We start from the raw sequence: 18,680 nt of genomic DNA on the forward strand, positions 1-18,680 counted from the left end.
TGTTCTCACCCATCCTGCAGAGGCTACCAAAACATAATATGGTGGAAGGAAAGTGAAGCCGGCCGGGCATGGTGGTGCCCGCCTTTAATCCCAGTGGAGGCGGGTAGATCACTATGAATTCGAGGCCAGCCTGGTCTACAAATCGAATTCCAGGACAGTCAGGGCTACACAGAGAAACCCTGTCTCAAAACAAAAACAAAAACAAAAACAAAACAAGCCTAAGTGAGCCAGGCGTGTCAGTGTACATGTTTATCCCAGTACTCGGGGAGTGGGCAAAGGCAAGTGGATTTCTATGAGTTCAAGGCCAACCTGGTCTACACCATAGTCAGCCGAGACTATACCCTGCCTTAAAAAAAAAAAAAAAGAAAGAAAGCGAGAGTGGTACAGCATGTTGGTTTTTGATTTGTTTGTTTTTTGAGATGGGGTCTTTCTATTATGTAGCCCTGGCTGTCCTGGAGTTTACTATGTAGACCAGGCTGGCCTCAAACTCACAGAGCTCCCTAGTGCTGGGATTAAAGGTGTGCGCAATCAGGTCCAGCAGGGCATTCTTATGTATGTTTAAAGAATACTTCTTTTACATACTAAGGTCTGTTTTTGTGTTTTGCTTTTTTGGGTAAGGAAACAGAAGACACCAATGGTTTGCTGCTGTTGTAGCTCTCATCCATGTTATGACTTATCTGCTTTGTGGATGGTTGGATATTTCCATTTCCTTTTTCCTTCTGAGTGAATAAAGCTTAAGGGACCTGTGAATTATTCAGAAGGGCGTGGGCTGAGAAAGAGAAGGAATTGCTGCTTTGTGTATTGGTAACAAACTCTGAGGAGGTCCTAGGAGTGGTCTGTGGATGGAGGAAGCAGAAGTAGCTGGGCAAGTGCCAGGGAAGGCGGAAGGCTAAGAGATCAGTCCCAGGTGGCAGTGCAGGCAGTGTTCTGGGTGTGTCCAGGTAGTGCCACTGTGTTTTTCTTCTTCCTGCAGGCTGTGCTTGGCCTGAACAGGCCTGTGTTGTGGCTTCTCCTATAGTTTAGAAGCTAGAGGCCAGCCTTTGGGCAAGCTCAAGGGCCATTTGCTGACATGGACTGCTGGGTGTGGAGTAGTGGGCCTTCTCTTCCAGTTGTCATGTGCTGAGTGTAGGCACCAGGCCTTGCTGACTTCTTTAAATTACATCATGCAGCTCTTCTGCTTAAAATGCTTTGCTGGCTTTTTCCATGGGATACAATTTATAATCTTGTTTTAAAAAGCATTATTTTAATTTTATCTGTGTGGGTGTTTTGCTTGCGTATATGTCTGTGTATCACATGTGTGCATTGCCCTTGAGGGTCAGAAGAGAGCATCATGTCCCTGAAATTAGAGTTACAGTTGTATACTGCTGTGTGGGTGCCAGGGATCAAATTTGGGTCCTCTGGCAGAGTGGCTAATGTTCTTTTTTTTTTTTTTCCTCCTGAGACAGTGTCTCTCTGTGTAGCTTTGGCTATCCCGGACTCACTTTGTAGACCAGGCTGGCTTTGAACTCACAGTGATTTGCCTGCCTCCGCCTCCGCCTCTGCCTCCGCCTCCGAGTGCTGGGATTAAAGGTGTGCACCATCATGCCTGCCTTTGGCTGGTGCTCTTAACTGCTGAGCCATCTTTCCAGTCCCCAGCTTCACAATCTTAACATTTCCTCCAAAGCCTCTACGCTCTGCTTGGGTCCAGCCCCTCCTCTCTAGTACTGGTCCCCAATGCTCCTCCTTCAGATCTGACTCTCTTCTCCAATCAAGGTCTCAGCCTAGAGCTGGTCTTTCCTAACTGAATTCAGTGTAGATCTTTCCTGCTATGCTTCTCCAAAGGACAAGATTTTTGTTTTTTTGTTTTTTTTTTTTATAGAAGTTAGCAGAATTTGTAGCCAGGCGTGGTGGCACACGCCTTTAATCCCAGCACTTGGGAGGCAGAGGCAGGCAGATCTCTGTGAGTTGGAGGCCAGCCTGGTCTACAAAGCAAGTCCAGGACAGCCAAGGCTACACAGAGAGAGACCCTGTGACGAAACAAACAATCAAACCAAACAAAAAACGGGAAGAGAGGGAGAGTGGGAGAGTTAGGGGTGAAAAGGATAGAGAAGAAGGAAGGGGGACAGACACACCTGTGTTTGAGATTTATTTTTCAAGAATATTCTAAGTGGACATAGAATTATAGATTGGATATTTTGTTTGACACTTGAAAGGTGCTGTGCATTTCTTTCACAGTGCACTGTTATTGATATGAGAAGTTTTCTTCCCTCATATTTGAGAAGCAGGTGCCTATGGAGGCCAAGAGAAGGTGTGTGTGGGGGGGGCAGGGGGGGCTGGAGAGATGGCTCGGAGGTTAAGAGCACCGTCTGTTCTTCTGAAGGTCCTGAGTTCAATTCCCAGCAATCACATGGTGGCTCACAACCACCTGTAATGAGATCTGGTATCTTCTTGTGGTGGGCAGGCACACGTGTGGGCAGAATACTGTATAAATAATAAATCTTTAAGAAAAAAAGAGAGAGAGAGAGGGTGTGGGATCTCCTGGAGCTGGCGCTGCCGTTGCTTGTGAGGACTGACTGTGGAGCTCTGGGTCTCTACAAGAGCACTGTGTGATCTTGAGTGCTTGGCTCTATCTCCACAGTCCTCTTCACTGGTTTTTAACAGTATGTTTGATACCATGAGCCCTGAAGCATTTTCTTCCTGCTTGACAATTCACCAAGCATCTTGTATCTTTAGCCTGTATCAGACTTGGAAGAACTTTTACCTTTGGTTGCTTAACTGCTGTTATTCCCCTATTTGTTTAGGAGGGAACTCAACTCTACCTAAGTTGCTTCTTGTGCCCATGGGTGCTGTGAGTCTTTTGGTGTTTTCCTCTTCTGTATTGGTGATTTCTCCTGCTGCCAGCGTGATTAGGGCTCTTTTTAAGTGTTCCAGTTTCATCCAGTGATTGATTCTGAGCTCAGAATTGTTCTCTTATGACTGGAGGTCTGGAAAATGTCTCAATAACTGGGATCTGGGGCTCTCTGTGGCTTTCCAGTTTTAGAGACCCTAGTCCTGGGCCTGCGAGGTGGTTGAGCTGGAAAAGGGACTTTCCATAAAGACTGCTAACCCAGGTTTCATCTCCTGAACCCATACAGTGGAAGCAGATAACTGCTTCCCACAGGATTTCCTCTGGTCCCCTCCCTCCACAATTAGTTCAAAAGAGGCCTGTGCTCCCTGTATTCAGTCAACTCCTTGGAGGCCAAGTGCAGCCATCGTCCTCTCAGGCTTTGGCCTCCCACTAGCATGGGAATGGTTTTAGACCAGCTTGTGCACTGGAGGGGTTAGCTGTAGATTCTCCCAGAATGAAGAGCTCAGCTCTGATTTTCCACATCTCTCTGGTGGTGGCATTTGGTGGGCGGAGGTAGGAAGGTGATTCAGAGCAGATGAGTTCTGGGCTTGTGTGGTAGGAATTGTGTTGGTAGTGCCCTTTGAAGGCCCTGCCTTCGGTGCAGCAGCTGTTTCTGAGCAGGCAAGTCAAGTATCAGGCCTAGTGTGGTACTTTATTTCCTAGCTTTCTGTATGGCCTATGAGTTCCTGTTAATGCTTTCCATTTTTATTGTTGCTGTTATATTTTTATTAAATTCTTCTCTATCTTGACTTGCTTGTTTATTTTGTGTTTGTGAGTGTTTTGCCTGCCTGCATGTATGTGTACCACATTCATGGCTGGTGTTGTAGAGGTCAGAAAAGGGCGTTGGGTGTTCCAGCAGTGGAGTTACAGACGCCTATGAGCTGCTGTGTGTCTGCTTGCGGTGGAACCTGGCTCTTCTAGAAGAACAGCAAGCACCCTTAACCACTGAGCTGTTTCTCCAGCCCTTGTTTTATTTTTTGAGACAGTCTTTGTAGTCCAGGCTACACTTGAACTTTCATGATCCTCTTGCCTCAGCCTCCTGAGTACCTGGATTGCAGCTGGATGCCACTACAGGTAGCTCTGTGATGCCTTTGCCTTGCTTTCTATTTGTCTGTAAGCCGGCCTTTATCTTAGCCATATGTGAAAACCACTCAGAAAAGCTAAAAAACTGGATCATCCATTGACCACTTTGGGGAAAAGACACAAGAGATGAATCTTCCAACAGTTCTGACGTGGATGTTATCCTCTTAATCAAAGATTTTGCTTGGGATCCTGCTCTGGGCAGCTGCCTTTTGGTGGCCATGGTGGCCACCAGCCGTTCCAGGTGGCCACTGAATGAGACGACAGCTTAAAACCTGTGAGTGTGAGGAGCTTGACTTTCTGTGCCTTGCTCTCACAGAAGTTTACCCTGGCCACACTGTGGGTGCATGTTCTGTTGTGGCTTGGGCTCACCTAGTCTAGGTACTGTTCTTTCCAGAAGGGCCCATGACCCTGTCAGCCCCTCCTCACAAGGAGGCTCTTGCACCTTGTTTTTGTTTCTCCTCTGTGACTTCCATTTCTGTGGACTCCATTTCCTGCTTCCTCAGGCTACCGTCCCCTCCTGCTGGGATAAAATTCTGGCTGCATAACTGCTCCCTTTTATCTCCTTTCCTAGGCGGCCCTTCACGGACCTGGAGAGCATATGTGGCCCAGGAAGGTGGCCTCACTGGTGAGTTCCTCCCGTCCCACATCATTCCCCAGGACTCTCTGATCTGCAGTTCTGCCTCAGAGCTGCCTGCGTCTTACCTCTTTTCCTTCAAACTTGCTACGGATCATCCAGCCTTGCAGAAACAGTGTCCCTGACAGAGAAGGCTGCATGCATGAAGCCCTACTTCCTTATTGTGCATAACTTTTTGCCAGGCCCCATGACCTCTAAGCCATGGAACATGGGTGAGGTGACAAAGGATTGCTTTTCCCTCCTTTTCTCCCCACTGAGTGGCTGAAGGCCTGTTCTCAGGTCTGGGTGACTTCTTTGATCTTTTGGCATGCAATCTGGCCTTGGTTTTCAGGGATTCTCAAAGGATGCCAAGACATTTTTCTTGTCTTTCTTCACATTTTTATTTGTGTGTGCATGGTAAAACATGCATGTGGAGGTCAGAGGACAACTTGCAAGGGTTTGTTCTGTCCTTCCATTGTGTGCATCCCAGAGATTGACTCAGATGACTAGCTTTGGCAGGAAGCCCCTTTATGCAACAGCTTTGTTCATTGCTTGTTATGTATCTCTGGTTGACCTGGAACTAGCTATGTAGACCAGGCTGTGAACTTGTGAAATTCTGCCTGCCTCTGCCTCCTGAGAGCTGGGGTTATAGCTATGTGTCACCATATCTAGCTTGTGTGTGTGTGTGTGTGTGTGTGTGTGTGTATGTGTGCGCGCATGCGCGCATTACATGTATGGCAGGTGTGCTCACCTGTATATGTGGAGGACAGATCTGTGTTGGTGGTCTTTCTCTATTTCCCTCCACCTTTTAAAAGGTGTTTTAAATCATCATATATTTATTTTGTGAATGTGTGCACACGTGTATCTATATGTATGTATGTGGCTCATGGCACCTGTGTGGAGGTCAGAACACAACTTGTAAGAGCCGGTGCTCTCCTTTTGCCATGTGGGTCCTGTTTCAGACTGGGGTAAGGACCTTTACCCTTCAAGCCACCTCACTGCTACCTCCCTGCTTTTTGAGACAGGGTCTCTCAGTGAATCTGGAATTTATTATTTTGGCTAGACTGGCTGGCCAGCAAGCCCTCAGGATCTGCCTGTCTCCATCCGCATAGGGTTGAGGTTGCAGGCATATGTCATTGAACATGGCTTTTATGTGGGTTATGGGAACCTAAACTCAGGCCATCACGCTCGTTTTGAGAATTCTGTCCCTGAAGAGACATAAGCAGTGTCCACTCTAACGAACAAAATACTATTCCACCAAAATTTATCTTGGGGAACTACTAAATTTATTGAGTTTATTTACTTATGGTTGAGGGGCTTCTTACAGGAGGATGGGGAACCCCAAGGCAGCTGCAATGGGAGACCTTACACTGCTTGGATGGTGGCTTCCTTGTGGTTTTCAGTTACTTTTCCACCCTGCGTATGGTAGCACTTCTGAGACCTTGTAATTAGGACAGAACTGCGTACACATGGCTGGGGGGCGGCTGGGGTCTCAAGTGGGGTCCTCTGTTTTGGGGGAATGTTGAGTGGCTCTTGCAAGTAGTCAGAGCTGAGCTGATGAAGAGGGAGCTGTCTGGCGTGGAGGGCCACATCCTACCACACCTGTGCTGCAGATGCCTTACTCACGGAGCCGTTTCCCATCCTCATCCCTCCGCTGCTGTGCTCCGGCCTCTGTGGGCAGCTGTTTTTGTGTAGTCTAAGGAGTTGGGATTCACTTAAAGTGAACATTTGGCTCCAGCCCCACTTCTAAAAGCACATCTTGGTTTGGGGACAATTTTATTTACAGGACAAGTCACATTCCTCTTTTGTGTCTGGAGTGCCTGTTTTTTTCTTTTCTTTCTTTCTTTCTTTCTTTTTTTTTTTTTTCCATTTTCTTTTGCTGTGATAGAACACCATGACCAAGGAAACTTCTAAAAGAAAGAGTTTAATTTGACATACGGTTTCAGAGGATTAAGAGTCCATGGTAGCAGAGTGAAGGAACAGCTGAGTACCCAAGTCTTTTTTAAAAATTCTTCTCTCGTAAATTAGAACACCCAATCTTGATCCACAACCATGAGGGCAGGGAGAGAGAGAGAGAGAGAGAGAGTACTAGGGATCTCAGGAGTCATTTGAAACCTGAAAGTCCCCCCAGGGACACATCCCCTCCAACACGGTCATGTCTCCTAATCCTTTTCAAACAGTTCCACCAACTGGAGACCAAATATTAAAATACATGAGCCTAAAGCCAAGTGGTGGTGTTGTATGCCTTTAATCCCAGGATTTAGGTGGTAGGAGCAGGCAGATTTCTGTGAGTTTTAGGCCAGCCTGGTCTATAGAGCTAGAGCTAGTTCCAGGACAGCCAGGATACTGACCCTGACTCAAAAAACCAGAAAGAAAGAAAGAAAGAAAGAAAGAAAGAAAGAAAGAAAGAAAGAAGTATATATAGCTATACCTAGACACCTACACACACACACACACACACACACACATTTTTTTTCTCCTCATTCAAATGTCCACAGCAGATCTGCATGCCTAACAGAATAAGCTCATGCGTTCCTTTCTTTTGGGTAGATTGTTAAGGACTGCTATGCTGTTCTTCCTTTGACTTTATCATTTGATCTGTCTCTTCACATGCTGGCCAACACCTGTCTAACTTGTGGTGTGTGAGGTGGTCTCTGATTGAGATCAGGGTATGGGAGCACCTTCTCATTTGCTTGTTGTCTCTTTACATATCTGTTCTAGAAAGATTTTGATTGAACTCCTTTGCCCAGTCTTAACTTGGTGGTTTTTCTTCTCATTATTGAGCTGTAAGAGTTCTTTATATTCAATAATTATGTTATTAGATATAACTTTCAAAGGTTTCTCCACCTGTTTGTTTGTGGTCTGTTTCCACTTTAAAATTTGTGTGTGCGCGCGTGTCTGTCTGTCTGTCTGTCTGTCTGTCGTGTGTATTGGGTACCTGTAGAGGCCAGAAGAGGGCATCAGATTGTGTAGTTATTATGGGGAGTTGTGAGTCTCTTGAGGTCTTCTGGAAGAAAAGGACATGCTCTCAACCACTGAGCCATCTCTCTGAACCCATCTTCTTACTTTGTTTTTTGAGATAGAGTTTCTCTGTGTTGTCCTGGTGTCCTGGAACACTATAGACCAGGCTGGCCTCAAACGCACAGAGATCTACCTGCTTCTGCCTCCCAAGCACTGGGATTAAAGGCATATGCCACCACCACAGGCATCTTTTCACTTTCCTAATGGTGCATTTTGAAGTGTAAAATTTAAATTTTTGATTTTACATTCCGTTCTCTCCTATGCCTTGGTTGTTGTATCTTAAGGAAACTTGGTCCTTTGTAGCCTTGAGTGCTACTTTCTGATCTCAGTTTCACAACTTAGAAGTCATTGGTGGCTTTAAAAGGGCCAAGCACACTACCCAGAAGTGACGGTTAAGAAGGGGCAAGATTGGGGACCGTGTTGTGGCCATAAGCAGAGGACTGCAGGAGCCATGTCTCTGTGTTCCTGCTTTTTAAATGGAGAAGTGTTTAAATAGGAATTGGGAAAGGACAAGGAATAATTGATAGCATACCCTTTCTAGAAGGGGGAAGACATGTGCCTAAGAGTTCCCTGGCTGTAAGAAGTTGTCACGGATTTCTCCCTCTTGCTCTGAACACTGCTGTGGCTCTGAGTGTGTTTAGCTCCTGAGAGATTGGAATGTGTCCTGTGGCCGAGAGCAGGCCTGTGACCAGGATTGTACTCCTCAGGCTGACGCTGTTGTCAGTGTCCTGAGCGGTATGTGAATGAGCACAGCTGGACAGTCACTGGGGTCCTGTGTGTGAGTAGTGGGCCAGCCTCCTTATTTGGGCATACTTCTGGGCTCCTCAAATTCCTTATGCCAGACCGTCTGTGGAGGGGCTAGATTGGACCAAGAATACATCATCTCTTTCCCGGCTTACTCTTTTGTTTGTTTGTTTGTTTGTTTTTGAGACTGGGTTTCTTTGTGTATCCCTGGCTGTCCTGGACTTGCTTTGTAGACCAGGCTGGCCTCGAACTCACACAGAGATCCACCCGCCTCCGTCTCCTGAGTGCTGGGATTAAAGGCATGCGCCACCATGCCAAGCTGGATGGCTTACTTCTTGAGTAAATTTTTTCCTTGGGCCTTCTTTTCAAAGGTCAGATCTAAGATGGACAGCGAGAGATGTGGGGACATGGCTGGCCAAGGGCCAAAGGGCATAGAGCAGTGACCCTGGCCCAGTGTGGTGAAGACAACTGAGGATGATGATGGGTTTGAGGGGAGCGACTCTGCCAGGGTCTGAGTGGTGTTTCCACAGATGCTGGGTGTGCTGTTGGGTCTCCTCAGTGACGACTTGAGGATGTGTTTGGACACAGGGCAAAATCTAGACAGACATGCTTGTGGATATATTCATTGTATTTTTGACTTAATTACATTTCAATTTATGATGAGTTTATAGAGATGTAAGCTCGTAGTAGGTCAAGGAATAGCTCCTGTTGTTAAGTTTGATAGAAACAACAAGAGCAGAACATCTCAGGATGCCAAGGCTGATGACACTCTAAAGTGAAAAAGAAATCTGATTGCAGTAGCATCTGGAGGAACCTCACCTGTTCCAGCATGTGTAGGACGGGGTGGGGCTCGGGTGGGGCGGGGCAGTGGGGACACTGCTGTTTACTGCAGTGCTCAGTCTCTGTCCCAGTCCATGTGGCAGTGGTCTTTGTGAGTGTACTCTGAGGATCCGAGCAGTCACAGATGGAACAACAGCTTGTTGGAACTTGTCAGTATTTAGCAAAACCCTGCAACCAGGGAACCTAATGAGACATAGATTCTTTGGTTTGCATTTTGGCAGAAAAGAGTTTTATATTTTCTGCATGACACTTGAAATATATGGATATTGAGTCTTGAAAATCAGCCATTCTTTGTTCTTTTTCTCATTTGTTCTTCTCTTCCAACTGTTCCTCCTACTCACCCCTCCCTCCCTCCCTCCCTCCCTCCCTCCCTCCCTCCCTTCCTTCCTTCCTTCCTTCATTCCTCCTAAGATAGTCTCAGTGAATCCCAGGTTAGCCACAAATTCACTAACTTTAAAAGCTTTGCACCAACCGTTTATGGTTGAGAAAGACTGAAGTAGCTGGGAAAAGAAAAAATATCGAGAATTCGGCGAAGACAGTAAGATGGGCGTGGGGGGCATGCCAGAGAGGTTGCTTGAGGTGTGAAGGATTGGATGTCAGTCATTCATTCAGGAGGTGGAGGTAGAGGCTGGAAAATTGAATTTGAAGCCATCGTGGGCTACTTAGAAAGCCGTGCATGGTGGTGCATGCCATTAATCCCAGCAGGCATGGTGGTGCATGCCATTAATCCCAGCAGACGCTGTGAGTTTGAGGCCAGCCTGGTCTAAAAGTGAGTCTAGGATAGCCAAGGCTACAGAGAAACCTTGTCTTGAAAAAAAAAATAGAGCTGTTAACTGCAGAAAGGCAGAGAACTGATAAAATATTTATATTTATATTTAATAAGAGTATAGTTTATGCATGGCGACCTTACCAATATCCTTATGGATAACTAAAACTGTGGATAGTGCCAACTCTCTATATAGTGATTTTTCACATGCATACACATACTACATGCATGTATACACATATATACATACACACACACACACACACACACACACATACACACACACACACAGAAAGCTTTTCCATCTTAACAGGCACATATACACATATACTGTGGCTATACTTTCTGCAGTTTGAGATGAACAGGAAAACTAGTACTGATTTCTTTTTCCTTCTTTACAATTTCACAAATAGAAGACTAACTTTTACCATGTATTGTAACAATCTCAGCATTTAGCTTTGTTTGTTTGTTTATATCTCTTCATTTAAATAACATGTTTTAGTGTTTCTCTTTGATACATCTGAATTGCCAGCATTACTGTTCCTACTTTGTAGTCTTTATGAGTTTGTTTCTGCTGCACAGTGTCACAGAGCTGAAGGTATAGTCTATGCAAGTGGGCTCGATAGCTGAGTCTGCCTGAGTCACTGTCCCTTTTACTTACGCTGAAGAATGAAGCTTGTGGCTTCCAGGACATTGTGGCAGGACATTGAGGCTTATAAATGCCTCCTGAGCCTCTGCAAGGGCGTTAGTCGTTTCTGCACACTGCAGGCGTATATAGTCATTTGCACCCAGATGTTGTAAATTTTAATTATCCCAGTAACAAACACTACAAACAGTTGGAACTTGCCAGTTATTTTATCATCCAAAATAACACCGCTTTTTATAATCAGCTAAACTAATGTCTGTCAGTGTTTGAAAGACTTCTGGCAGTGCAGTTGGTCTTAATGCCCAGCTTCACCCACAGCAGTGACGTTCACTGATAGCTGAGGTTGTACAGGGGCACCCTGTACAACTCTGTCTCAGCTGCCTCATCTGGGTCCTCTGGGTGCTGTTGGCATGAGTGGCGGATGAGTTATTCAGCATGTATTGTAGTGAGGGGCACTAGACAGGATGTGTCCCAAGGGAAGGTCATAAGGAAAGACGAGCTGGAATTCGCGCCGCTTTAGGATAATTAGGGTTTTTAAAAAGACGACGACGATGATGATTTTGTTGTTGTTTTTGTTTTTTGAGACACGGTTTCTCTATGTTATCTTGGCTGTCCTGGACTCACTTTGTAGACCAGGCTGGCCTCTAACTTACAGAGATCCTCCTGCCTCTGCCTCCCAGTGCTGGGATTAAAGGTGTGCACCACGTCCGGCATTTTTGAAGATTTTTTAAAAATTTACTTTATGTATGTCAGTGCTCTATCTGCATGTACACTTGCATCCCAGAAGAGGGCATTAGAGGATACAGATGCCTGTGAGGCGCCGTGTGGGTGCTGGGAATTGAACTCAGGACCTTAGGAAGAGCAGCCAGTGCTCTTAACCTGAGCCATTTCTCCATCCCCACTTAGTTTTTAAAGGCCATATGATGCTCTTAGGTTAATTTAGTACATTTAGATGTTACAGTTGTTTTTTTGTTTTTTGTTTTTTGGTTTTTTTTTTTTTGTTGTTGTTGTTTTTAGATGTTATAGTTGTATGTGTAAGTAGCTGGCATTTCCTGGCCCCTGTGGAAACCCTTTGAGATATTAATGAGCCAGAACTGGTAGCATCCTGGTGGCAACTACTAGATGCTAGAAATAGTCAGGCCAGTTGTGAGAATCCATGGTCTGTGTAGAAAGTTAGGCCTGAGGCTGGAGAGATAGATCAGCAGTTAGAACACTTGCTGCTCTTGTAGATGACTCAGGTTTGGTTTCTAGACCCATAAGTTGGCTAGAAGCCATCTGCAATCAACTCCAGTTTTGAGGCATTTGATACCCTCTCTCTTCTGGCCTCTGTGGCACCAGGCACACATGTGCACATGCATGCACATAAGCAAAATACTCATATACATAAAAAGTAGAACTAAATCTTAAAGTAAGTTAGGCCTAAAGTGGCAGCAGAGGCATCCACGATATGGCCGCAGGAAGTCATGTGATGAAGTTAAAATTTGAAGGATGAACTTGTCAGTTGAGTTTTAAGTGGCAAGAGGCTATATACGAGTTGTGAAAGCTATCATGTTGGCTTCACACTCACCTTGCCTTTGATTATTAAGAGAGGAAAGGGGTCAGGCGTGGTGGCGCACACCTTTAATCCCAGCACTCAGGCAGAGGCAGGCGGATCGCTGTGAGTTCAAGGCCAGCCTTGTCTACAAAGTGAGTCCAGGACAGCCAAGGCTAACACAGAGAGACTTTGTCTCGAAAAACAAAAACAACAACAAAATCAAAAACAAAAAAAGAGAGGGGGGGGAAGGTATGAAAACTAATCCTAACAATCAGATTGTCTTGGCTTTCAGAGTGAGCAAGGGAGGAGGCATGAAGGAGCAGCTCTGTGGCCTGACACCTGGCTCACTATGGCTAAGCTCTGGAAGTGATACCACCCACTCTGAGAGAGCCACCTGTGCCCATGGGAGGCAGCAGGCCTGGGGGGTGGGAGGCACAACACGCAGTAACTCACAGCATTCACTGATGACTTGAATCGGTGGGTTCTGAGGTGTGCACATTACCTGGACAGTGGGAAGAGTGTGCACAAACTAAGAGGACAGAGCTGAGGTTTCTCTCAGGGGACTGTCTTCCTGTACTGTTCCATTTCTGTGAGGAGATAATCGCATTCAAGGCAACTCCTACAAAAGAAGGCGCTTAACTGGGCCTTGCTTACCATTTTAGAAGGTTAGGCCAGGATTGTGGTGGATGTAGACAGGCATGGTGCTGGAGAAGCAGCTGAGAGCTCTACATGCAGAGCACTGGGCTTAGCTTTGGCTTTTGAGACCTCAAAGCCCATCCCCAGTAGCACACCTCCTCCAACAAGGCCACACCCTCCTGATCTTTCTCTTATGGTTCTATTAACTGGGAACCAAGCATTCAAATACACGAGCCTATGGTAGGCGTTCTCATTCAGACCACAGAGACAGAGCAGGAGGTGACAGTGACTGGTGAGCATTTCCTGCTGACCGACCACACTGCTCTTAGGGAGGGCTGGGAGCACAAGGCCCCATTAGATGTCAAGTCTGGCTGTCCTGGCATGAAGTGTCTCAGGCTGAAGACACCTTGGTACTTGTTTCTACTTTAGTTAGATAAAACGTTCTGTTTTCCCTTAAGATATATAGCATCTGTGTCCATTTATCTTTTTCATTTTTGTGGAGCAACTGCTTCTGTTTTTTGCTGAGGTAAGATCAAATTTAAGAGTCAGTGAAGCTGGACATGGTGACACACACCTGTAATCCCAGTACTTGGGGAAGAGAGGCAGGAAGATAGTTCTAGGCCAGCCTGGGTTATATAGTGAGACCCTGCTCAAACAAAAACAAACCTCAACACCAAATCATTCAGCATTTTCTGTTCTAATGGTCCATGCTATATAGGAGTACTTTAACCAGAGTATGATTTGAACCTGAACTTGAAATTCACAATAAACTATAATGCTTTTAGCTACAAATCATAAGTAGCTGGTCTGTGAAATGCTAGAGTTAATGGAAGACTTCCTGAATTGGGCACATAATTCTCATCTTAAAAGAAAAAGAAGTGTGTGTTTGTTTGTTTGTTTGTTTGAGACGGGGTCTTAGTATGTAGCTCTAACTGGCCTGGAACTCACAGAGGTTTGCCTGCTCCTTGCCTCCCTAGGGCCTGGATTGAAAGCATTGAAAATGGGATTAGACAGCTAGAAAAATAAGTTTAAAGTAATGAGTGTGAAATACAACTTTTTCTCTTTGAATTTCTAAGGCTTGGATTTCTGTTTATAAGTAACAAACCCGAGAGCTATGAAAATATCAGTGGCTGTCCTCCTGAGTACTGACTGGAAACCCAGCATTCAGTGTCAGGCTCAGCATAAATTGTCTGGCACCGTTTGGCTTCCGTCTTCAGCAAACAGATGCCCACTAAGCAGCCAGTCCCATGGAGAGAATGGTTGGGCTTTGATGGTCCTGTTGTCCTGTCCTGGAGAGACAGAAGTGCCTGCCCCCAGAGTTCTTTGTATTCCTCCAGAATGAGGAATATGGTTAGGGGTCTTGAGTGCAGCTGAGGCTCTGCTTTCCACAGGCCCAGCCCACATAGCCTCTGAGAAGATAAGGCACGTTCTTGTTGGAACTTGTAGCTCCTGAATACTTTCATGCCTCCAGACAAGAGGCACACCCAATGTCTCCAGTGTGGTGGGAGTAGGTAAGGGAGCTCTAGAAGTAGTAAGTGTTACCAAAACTATCAAGAGAGGACCAAGTGGGCTGGAGAGATGGCTCAGTGGTTAAGAGCACAGACTGCTCTTCCAGAGGTACAGAGTTAATTCCCAGCAACCACATGGTGGTTCACAACCATCTACAATGTGATCTGATGTCTTCTTCTAGTGTGCAGGTGTACTTGTGGGTAAAACACTGTATACATAATAATAATTTAATTATTTTTTTTTAAAGAAGACCAAGCTAAGAGCGGCATTGCATTCTCTTGTTATTGGTAATAGTGTGCACTCACAGAATTCACTGAATTGTGCACTTAAAATAGATGGATTTTGAATTATGCATATTATATGTCAGTAAAACCGTTTTAAAAACAAGTTTACTAAAATGTGGTTGGCTAGGAGGGGCACAGGACAAGGGAGAAGCAGTGTTACTGTTTGAAAGGAAAGGGTGAAAGCCAAAATAGTTCAGTCTTAGGCTCAAAAGCAGTGGCTTTCCTAAAGTGAATGCTGAAAGACAGTTGGTCAAAGGCCATTGGAAGCTTAGATCCTGTCCCTAGAACCCAGCGTGGGCTCAAGCTCAGTCAAGGGTGGTAGGCAGTGCCCAAACTCTGTCAGCTGAGCCTTTTCCTCTGCAGTGGCCTCTCAGGGATCCAGCCAGCACCAGAAAAATTGGAGTCCTTAACCAGATTATGATGGCACCCTCTGTGTCCTTCCTCAGGTCACCAGTAAAATAGGAATTGAGTGTCATGGGAGCATGGCTGTGTCTAACCATTGCAGATGCGGCAGTGCACTGGATGCCTTTGTTTCTTTCTTCTGTGGTTTTGAACTATGGTTTCTTGTAGTCTAAGTGGGTGGGAGCTGCCTGTGCTAGAAGTGACCTTGAGCCTTGCTCTTGCCTGTACCTCTGGAGCAGGGATTAATTATAGGCCTATACCCCACAGCCCCAGCTGAGGAAGTCCTAGGGAAGCAAATCCAGGTCTGCTGTTTGTGCAAGCCAGCTCTCTACCCACGGAGGTATAATCTCCAGCACCCACTGCGGCCTTGCTTGAGGGGTGTCTTAGGCTTTCTACTGATGTGATAAAACCGTGACCAAAAGCAACTTGGGGAGGAAAGGGTTTATTTGGTTTACATATCCCAGATCACAAACCACTGAAGGAAGTCAAGGCAGGAACTCAAACCAGGCAGGAGGCTGGAGGCAGGAGCTGACACAGAGGCCATGGGAGGAGTGCTGTTTACTGGCTTGCTCTCACGATTTGCTCAGCCTGCTTTCTTACAGAACCCTGGAGGACCAGCCCAGGGGTGGCCTCACCAAGATGGACTGGGCCTTCCCACATCAATCACTAAAAATAAAAAATACCCTACGAGCTAGAGCATATGGAGACATTTTCTCAGTTGAGGTGCCTTTTCTCAGATGACTCTAGCTTGTGTCAAGTCCACATAAAAATTAGCCAGGTCAGGATGGTTGGTTACTGATTTACTGTGATCTTTTGTCCAATCTTAACATTGTATCATACACACTATATGTTTCCTATAGGAAGTCTCATCATGAGAACTGAGCGATGTGGTCAGTTTGTCTAGCAAGTTGTGTAGTCAGTAGTTTGGCTTATCATTGGGGTTCTGTGTGCCGTTGGTTGGTTTAAAAGTAAGTGGAGGGAGGAGGTGGGCATAGTAGCACATGCTTTTAATCCTAGCACTTAGAAGGCAGATGCAAGGAGGTCTCTTGTGAGTTGATGGCCAGCCTGGTCTGCATAGCAAGTTCCAGGACATCAGGGAGGGAGGGAGGGAGGGAGGGAGGGGAGGAAGAAAGAAAGAAAGGGAGGGAGGGAAGGGTCCTGTCTCAAAGAAAAGAAAGGAAAGAGAGAATGGAAGGAAGGTGGGTTGCTGTTTCTGGCAAAAGGAAGTCTGAGCTTATTCAGCACTGGCATCAGAGACACCAGGATCTGTGCACAGCTTGCGGTTGTCCACCAGCACTCAAATCCTCATTCCTGTGGGCCCTGTGCTGAGTTCTGTGTCTGTTTGATACTGATGCTGCCTTTTGGGCACAATGCTTCTTTTTCATTTGGCGTTTTCCCCCCATGCTAGCAGATAACTGATTCAGACCGCGGCTTCTCAGTTCTCTGTCAGCTTCTTCGCTGCGAGGCTTTTTGTTTGTTGTCTTCTTTTTGTCTTTGAACTGGGAGGGAGCCTGGTGGGGTACTGTCAGTCTCTGACATTTGTTAGGAACGTACTTTATACTCTGGTATGTGGTCAGTTTCAGCAATGCTGAAAGAAGCAGTGTCTGGCTTCCTGAGTACAGTGTTCTGTACACCCACCACGTAGGTCCTACATAGCCTGGCCACGGCCTCCTGCCATTGCCGTCCTGTGCGCCCACCACATAGGTCCTACATAGCCTGGCCACGGCCTCCTGCCATTGCCGTCCTGTGCGCCCACCACGTAGGTCCTACATAGCCTGGCCACGGCCTCCTGCCATTGCTGTTGTAGATCCCATTTCTCTCTTGAAATCTGCCTCTTTATTTTCTGTTCTATGAGGCCATGCACTAATTCTGGAGTCCCCTCGTCTGTGTAAAAGGGGATTCTGCCAGCGCCAATAAACCACTAAGCTGCTGTCTACTCTCTGCTCTCTGAATTCCTTGTCCTTTTATCAAGTCACACATTATTTAACAAGGACATAGGTATCAAAGATGTATGACGTTAGGCTGCCTTGTCATGCAAACATCATAGAGTGAACTTATATAACAATAGTTATAGCATCACCAGGCTATGAGACCTTATGATTCCACTATTGCTATGCTGTATACAGGTGCATCTGCATCTTTAAAAATATTGCCTGACTCAAGGTGTAGTGGTGTACCTTCTTATTTCCAGCACTTGGAGGCAGAGGCAGGTGGATCTCTGTAAGTTTAAGGCCACTCTGAGCTACACATAAAATTCCAGGACAGAGAGCTACATAGTGAGATCCTGTTCCCCAAAATACCTTGGCTCCCTGGGCTGTTGGGCTGTTTGTATTTATTGCATTTATACTGTTTGAACATATTTTTGCCATCTTACTTTTCACTGTCTAGAAATTTTAGGAATGGGTTGCTTTTTTTCTTCCTTTCTTGGCCCATTTTGATTATTTTTTTCCCAACTATAAATTGGAATGTATTCAGCTTCTATAGTGGATACTTTAAAATACATAATTCATTTATCAAAACCTAAGATTCAACTGGGCATGATGACAAATGTCTGTAACCTGTGTACTTCAGATACTAGAACAGGAGGATCAGAAGTTCAAGGCCAGCCTGGACTGCAGAATGAGATTTTGTTCCAAAAAACAAAAAACATCTCGAATTCATCTGTATTTTGGCCTCCCCACCCCCCAACATGTCTCAGCCTTGAACTCTCAGTTCCTAACTGTTCACCTTTGTCTTACCTTTGGTAGTCCTTGCTGCCGTCTTAGTCACACCATTATATGTGTATTTTCCTGGGTCAGGGCATGACATAGATTTCTATAGGTCCCATGCTCAGGATAGTGTCCCTTCTTGCTTACCATACATACTCTACCAGGCTGGGCCTCCATATCCCTTCTTTTCAGGACAGTTAGTGCAGGGCAAGGTCAGCTACAAGCCATTGCCCTCAGAAGCCACCACAAGTGGTCCTTTCTTTCTTCCAGCTGTTTTCTTAGCCTTTGGCTCCTTGGGCTCTGAGCAGTCGCAGCTGTCCAGAGGTTTCTGTCCACTAGCAGTGCTTGACTATGCAGGTATTCTCTTTAACCCAGTTATCTCCTAGTTGGCAGCTGGCCTTTAGTCTGAGAGTAAAGCAGACCCCGTAACCAGAGCTGCCAGCTTCCTGGCCTTTTCTAATTCCCTCCTGTTGCTGGGCAGGGTCACTTGTAGTTCAGCTTCTGGCTTATCTGCAGTTGTCACAGAAAAAAAGACTAGCAGGTGAGTTTTCTGAAAGAGTTTGCTGTGGGTTGTAAGGACATGCTCATCAGTTTTCCAAAATTTTCATTCAATAGAGGACAGCATGGCCTCAGCCTTCCTGGGCACCTGTTGTACAAAGAGGTACCCGTTGCAACTTCGCTGTAGCTGTGTGGTTTCCATCTTTTTCATTCCTACCTACTGTAGGATAGCTGTGTTTCTTCTTCCTACTATTTCTCTTACAAGTAGGTTTTTTTCTTTTTCTTTCCTTTTTTTTTTCTTCTTTTTTTCTTTTTTTTTTCAAGACAGGGGCTCTCTGTGGAGTAGGCTATTTTCTTGACAGCTCTTACCTCATATATGAGCTATGTCTTCCTCACTGAATTCTCTTGGATCAGTACTTTGAAAGAAGATGAGTATGCCAGGCTGTCCCTAGACTAGAGCCCACCATGGTTCTGGCCTAGAGCTAGAGTTGTTTTGTCCCTTATGAAAACTAGAAATAAGCTTTTATTAT

General features: G+C 45.7%; 1 protein-coding gene across 4 annotated transcripts in view; it reads left to right on the forward strand.

Annotated features, from left to right (window-relative positions):
* ARHGAP39 (Rho GTPase activating protein 39) overlaps positions 1-18,680 on the forward strand; it is a 96,982-nt gene that overhangs the window by 18,032 nt on the left and 60,270 nt on the right. Inside the window, exon 2 of one of the 4 annotated variants that reach the window (XM_084750870.1) lies at positions 4,521-4,574. The exons of the other annotated variants lie outside the window; for them this stretch is intronic. The gene's annotated coding sequence lies outside the window, so the exon portion shown is untranslated. The remainder of the gene's footprint in view (positions 1-4,520; positions 4,575-18,680) is intronic. 4 annotated transcript variants of the gene reach the window in all.

Source organism: Acomys minous (assembly GCF_964271855.1).
Source record: "Acomys minous genome assembly, chromosome: 12".
In the NCBI taxonomy this organism is placed as follows: Eukaryota; Metazoa; Chordata; class Mammalia; order Rodentia; family Muridae; genus Acomys; species Acomys minous.